Here is a 6,179-nt window from a genome sequence, read left to right as displayed (position 1 = left end):
AACTAAGTTGCTTCACCCCAGTAGTGGTCCGTCCCTGTGATGTTAAAAATCTTTGGGAAGCTGGGAATATGGCCTAGTGGCAACAGTGCTTGCCTCCTATACATGAAGCCCTGGGTTCGATTCCCCAGCACCACATATATAGAAAAGGCCAGAAGGGGAGCTGTGGCTCAGGTGGTAGAGTGCTAGCCTTGAGCAAAAAGAAGCCAGGGACGGTGCTCAGGCCCCGAGTCCAATGCCCAGGACTGGCCAAAAATAAAAAAAAAATCTTTGAAAACGTTCCCCTCTTCATATGGAATACCTTAGTAAATATTTAAGAGGCTTCCTCTGATGGTCATAATTAAACTTCAAAGCAAATACGTAAAGCCATTTAAAAGGGCTGGAACTATGTACTTTTGTTTCCATTGTCACCAGGGTGCAATTTATTCAAGCCCGTCATCGTCACATTTTCCAAACGGTGAACAAGTGCTGTCATTTAGCGTGATGGAGAAACGCAGAGTGCCGGGGGGGATTCCACACGCGTCTCGCTGGCTCTCATTCACCCGGGTCACGGCGCACGCTGTAGCAGGCCCGCTGCTCTGGGATGGACTCAGGGTGGGCTAGCTCAGCCTCCCTCACGGCTAGGGGCATTGGCTAACGGCACTGGCTCTATTCATCCTCCGTCTTGGCCAGGTTTCTGTGCTCCAGTCTACTGAGCTGTCCGCTGCTCAGGTTAACAGCCTTCGCAGATTCATGCCTATTCCGTGGGTTCTCGTGTAGCTTCTTCGCGTGCTTCTGCACGTCTGTCTGTCCATTCCCACCATCATTATTTTACACCGAGTTCTTAAGAGCTCACACTTTTGCATCCATATCTCTCATTTGCATCTGTCAGAACAAGCAGAATCATAAGTCATTGTACCTATTCTACCTTCAAAAAGTATATTTTCTAAAATTGTATCACATTTTATTGGACTAGATAATCTACACCTGATTTTCTAAGCTCTGAGGTTCTTGATTATGGGTAAATATACTGTTAGAAGTACAATGTGTAAGGCACACAAAAATTCCTTTGAGGATACTGAGAATACACACAAATGTATAATAAGCATTGAAAAAGCAAATAGCTTATAAAATCCATATGTAATTTTTGTAACATACCACAGAAAAAAATGTAGAAATAATTTGTATGTTTTTATTCAAAATTGTAAAGGTGGACTTAGTCTAGCAAATCAATGAGAATATTTAAAAAATAAAACAAATTCATGCTTTGTTATCAAAAACTATTATAATCGCATGCTGTAAATGGACTTACAAGATATAAATTAACCAGTAAATAATATCATAGTGGAACAAAGTTATAAAAGCTCTGAAAGAAGTGGGGAGGGTAGAGGGGCAGGGGAGGTAAATAATCAGGAAAGAAATTCAGTCATGCTCCCTTGAACACTTTTCCCACCACCCAATTTAGACTCTGGAACAATGGGAACTTGCACAGGATAAAATTCACTACCTCTGCTGAGCTCTGGTGGCTCACACCTGTAATCCTAGCTACTCAGGAGGCTGAGATCTGAGGACCACAATTCGAAATCATCCTAGGCAGAAAAGTCTGTGAGACTATTATCTCCAACAAACTACTTAGAAAAAGCCAGAAATGGAACTGTGGCTCAAAGTGGTAGAGTGCTAGACTTGAGCAAAAGAAGCTCAGGGACAGCTCCCAGGCCCTGAGTTCAAGCCCCAGGACTGCCAAAAAAAATTCACTATCTCAACAATTTCCAAATTACTAAACTTGACTTTCAGTTCCAAGCTTTTCCATTGATGGACTTTTGCATGAGACGTAATGAGAATGAGGAACATACTTTCTATCTCACTAGGAAGCTGAAGGAAGATTTCCAACTTACATCACTATCTTACTTAGATTTACTTATGGGAAATCAGGTGGTAGAAAATAAGCATCTACATGTTTATAATAGGGAGAAGAAGAATTTTGTGGAGACAGTGGCAGTTGGAATAGTTACCGATTATACCTGAGAAACAGATGGGACTAGTTACATTTTAAATAAAAGCTTTTGTGGTAATTGCCAAACACAACATGGATATTTGAAAGATAAGAGATAATAAATACAGATTCTGATCACAAGGCAGCAGAGGTGTGAAACGTTTTTCTGCCAAAGGCCATTTGGCTATTTATAACATCAGTATGGGACATACAAAATTATCAACACAGTAGACCGACAACCCATTGTGTGTCTACCCCACCAGATACCGAGTGGCTCTGGGACTGTACATCACCTAGGGCCATAAGTTTGCCTCCTCTGAAAGATGAACACTTTCATTAAAAAAATGTGGTGATATGTACCTTGGAGATGAAGGAGTGTCTTTGGTGTAAAGGGGGCAGAATTCTCCAGCCCACATGCTTTCTAGGGGCAATAACACGTACGACAGAGGAGGGGAACAAAGCAAATTTCTGTGAAGGAGGAACCATTGAATGCCAACCAGTGAAGGATTCAAACAGCTTCAAGATTTCTTGTGCTTTATGTCTATTACTTGTTAGATGGCTAAAAGTTGTGGATTAAGGGGAAAAAGATTAAAAGCATTTCATGATGCAAATGAAATACATGAACGAGCCAATCAGTATCGGGTTTCATGCAACCAACCTAGAATGTCTGCCTTCGTGGATAAAGTAGCACCTTGCGGGGAGTATTACCGTTTGGCCTTCTGATTGCCCGGTGAGGAGAATTCAGACATCTAATCATTCCCATTTGTATTCACATTTGTATCCTCAGGAGGGCTGAGGGGGGAGGATACGGAACTTGAGGGGAAAAGTGTGAAAAGGCCCAGCGGTGGAGCTGGCTGGACACTGAGAACTTGAAGTGTGAAGTGTACCACTCACGGGCGGAGGCAGGAGGGAGGGCCGGGGAGAGAGCGAGGCAAGAGAAGACACTGGGCACACGGAAATGTGCTCATTACCTGACTCATGTCATTGCGATCTCTCTGAACATCACCTCTCTAATGACACCCAAGTAAACTGCAAAAACATGAAGATCCTATTCGATGTGGGTATCTCTGGGGAGGAGGAGGAGGAGGAGAAACACGATGCTCATCTGAGCACTTAGAAGACACGTGGCACCTGCTCGTGCAAGTTCTCCTCCCTGCATCTCACAGGGGTGAGAAGCTGGGCCCATGGCTGGCGGAATACCCAAGCGCTGATTCCAGCCAGAACTCTTGGAGATTCCAGGGGAGATCCCTGACCTGGGTCCCTCGGCGCTTTCGTACGACATCGATGCCAGCCGAAGAGGCTGATAAGAGGCTGGGAACATCACTCGGTGTTGACACAGTGAACCCTAAATAATCTTGAGAGACGAAACGGAATCTCCGGTTGAAAAATCTCTGGGTTATAATACAAGAAAGCCAATGAACTAACTACACATGAACTCCATGATGCATCACGGAAAGCGACTCTTCTTAAAAACACAAAATGCAAGCGGGGGGCCCTGGTGGCTCCCTGCTGCAATCCTAGAAAAAGTGTGTGAGACTCCATCTTCAGAATGCCCAGCAAAAAGCAGAGTCGGAAGCATGGCTCAGCTGCTAGAGCACCAACTGTGAGCCGTAAAGTACAGTTAGCCAAGAGCGAGCAAGCCATGCAAGAGGCCCCCATATCTAAGCAAAGTACAGAAGGAAAGAATATGAATATTCAGAACATCTCACTAACATTTCTCAAACTATACAGTGTGCATATATATGTATCTATGTAGTACATGTATTATTGGAGAAATACTTCTTGTTGTTTCTTGTCCATCACAGAATTAAGTATAAAGCACTGTGGACTCAGCTAAATGTTTTTTTTAAGATGACAATCAAGCAATCATGTTTTTTTTTTTCTGATAAAAAGTCCTAACTTCCCTACATTTCTAGATATCCCACCACCCTCTTCTTGTATAACTGCAATGAAAAATCTGAGTATACTTTCGATTTTTGAATGCAGTCTTTGAAGCAAACCTAGGGTCCAACTTCTGACCTATGCTTTTCTATAGAGGACTTTGAGGTTGTGTCTGCACATGCGTGTGCGTGTGCGTCTACGTGACTTTGTGGGTGTGGCACCCCACCACCTTTGAGCGAAACCTATTTGGGAACTATCAAGCATACTCCCTCCTTCTGCCTCTGTCTCTGTCTCTCTCATTTTATTCTCACCTTTTCTCCTCCCTCCTCTTTCCCATGAGTTTTATACCCAGGCAGCTTTTTTTTTTTTATTAATTATCAGAAACGCCATGAAAAGACAATGATTATTTATATCAAAGTCATACTTTATTTTATTCATAATGCTATACCTTGATTGACAAGTTCAGTAAAATATACTCCCTAGTTTCAGATATAAAAGTCACCTAACACGCGGAGACAAATCAACGTTTCTAAGAGCAAATAATATAAGAAGAAAACACATCTCCTCAATAACGAAACACAATGTGAATGTTGTGTGTATATTCTCAGAGCACCTCCTTTAAAAGACAGCTAGTTGTTTTAGTTTATCACGGGTGGCTTACACATACATAAATTGCACTAATCTCTTCTTTCAGCAGGAGAGGCTTTACACCATCATTTCGTATTTTACCTCACTACATTTTTCCTCATGGTATTTATATTATGTTTGAAGACAGGCTCTCACTTTCTCAGTATATTTCTTTTTGTGCCAGTTATGGGGCTTGAACTCCGTCTCTTGCTGTCACCGGGCTTTTCACTCAAGATAGCCCTCTCTCTACCACGTGAGCTACACCTCCATCTCCAGTGTTTTCCAGTGAACTCAAGATGAGCGTCTCACGGACCGTTGGGCTCCACCAGCTTCAAATACCAATCTCCACCCCACAGCGTCCCCGGTAGCTCCAATCCCAGGCGCGAGCCACCGGCTTCCTACTTTCTTTCTTCGTAATGTCTATCCTTTACAGAAAGGCGTTGTACCGTTCTTCCCGTGGACTTATCCAATTGCATTATCTCTGACCCTTGTGGGCTTCCTCACCTATGAAAAAAAAAGGCCTCTAATACAGCTACTTTTAATTTTGCAGAATAAAAGCAAGTATTAAGTATTGCTCACTTTTAATATTCAACCCCATGACTTCTTCCTAACACCCTGTGAGTGTGTACCAATTGTGTGGTCTCTTGGGTCATAATTGCGCGTGTGCCGCCATCGTATCGGATCGCATTCACTGCTCTGTGATTCCTACCCTCTCACGTTTGAGATACTTTATCTCGAGTCAGGATTCACAACGTACGACCATCACAAAGCGCTACAATCCTCCTGCGCCCGCCTCCCCGGTGCTGAGATGTCAGGCGAGCCCCACCGTACTCGGAAACCAGTTTTTGCCTTGGCAGATCCAGGGGGAGGTATCTTCACTCAAGGTCCTGTGATCGGTGGGCAGTCTTTCTACCACTGGGGTCATCCACGCAGCCCCTTTCAATACCAGTTATGTTGTTAAAATAGTATCTTCCTTCCTGCGTGGGCACAAGACGAGACTACGATCCATCTATTTTAGGTTTTCAGTCACAGCTGGGCTGACAAAGACAAGCCACCAAGCCCAGGGTCTTTCTACAGGGAGAGAACCACACGAGTGTGCAACACCGCACACAGCTATCGATTGAGGAGGGGCCTTGTGTTTATGCCAGAGTTGGCCTTCAGTGGTGATCTGCACGCTCGCCGTCTCTTTAGTGGTTGGTATTATAGACCTAAGCCACTGGAGTCCAGCTGGAATAAAACTCTAATTAAATGAAGAGGATATATCCAATCTTTCGTACATGTTGACTTAACACTTCCCAATCACTGGTATTTCACTACATCATGATTCAAAAATGAACTAGGGAATGTTTGTTCTGAGGAAATTCTGGAGACGATCTCGAGCAATCTGGAATATTCCTCTGCTTTGGGTACACGTTGGAATGACTTGGAAAGTCCAAGTTACGCCCAGAGGTGGCAGCCCTCTGCTTATTCACCCTGTCCGCCTCACACGGGCCCTGCCTGGAAAGGACAGAGGAAGCAAGCGGAAGGTATGAATCACCCCTTTAATGGAGCGAAACCTCGGAGGGAAGAGCAGGGAGGATATATTGGTTGTTGGGCAAATACATGTTACTAGTAGAAAATGACATCCTCTATTAATACCATCTAAGGTGCAACTTGCATAATTGTCCTCGTTTTTAAGATTGATGGGGAGCATAAAACATTT

Source organism: Perognathus longimembris, chromosome 22, assembly GCF_023159225.1.
Source record: "Perognathus longimembris pacificus isolate PPM17 chromosome 22, ASM2315922v1, whole genome shotgun sequence".
In the NCBI taxonomy this organism is placed as follows: Eukaryota; Metazoa; Chordata; class Mammalia; order Rodentia; family Heteromyidae; genus Perognathus; species Perognathus longimembris.
Note: the sequence above shows the minus strand (reverse complement) of the source record.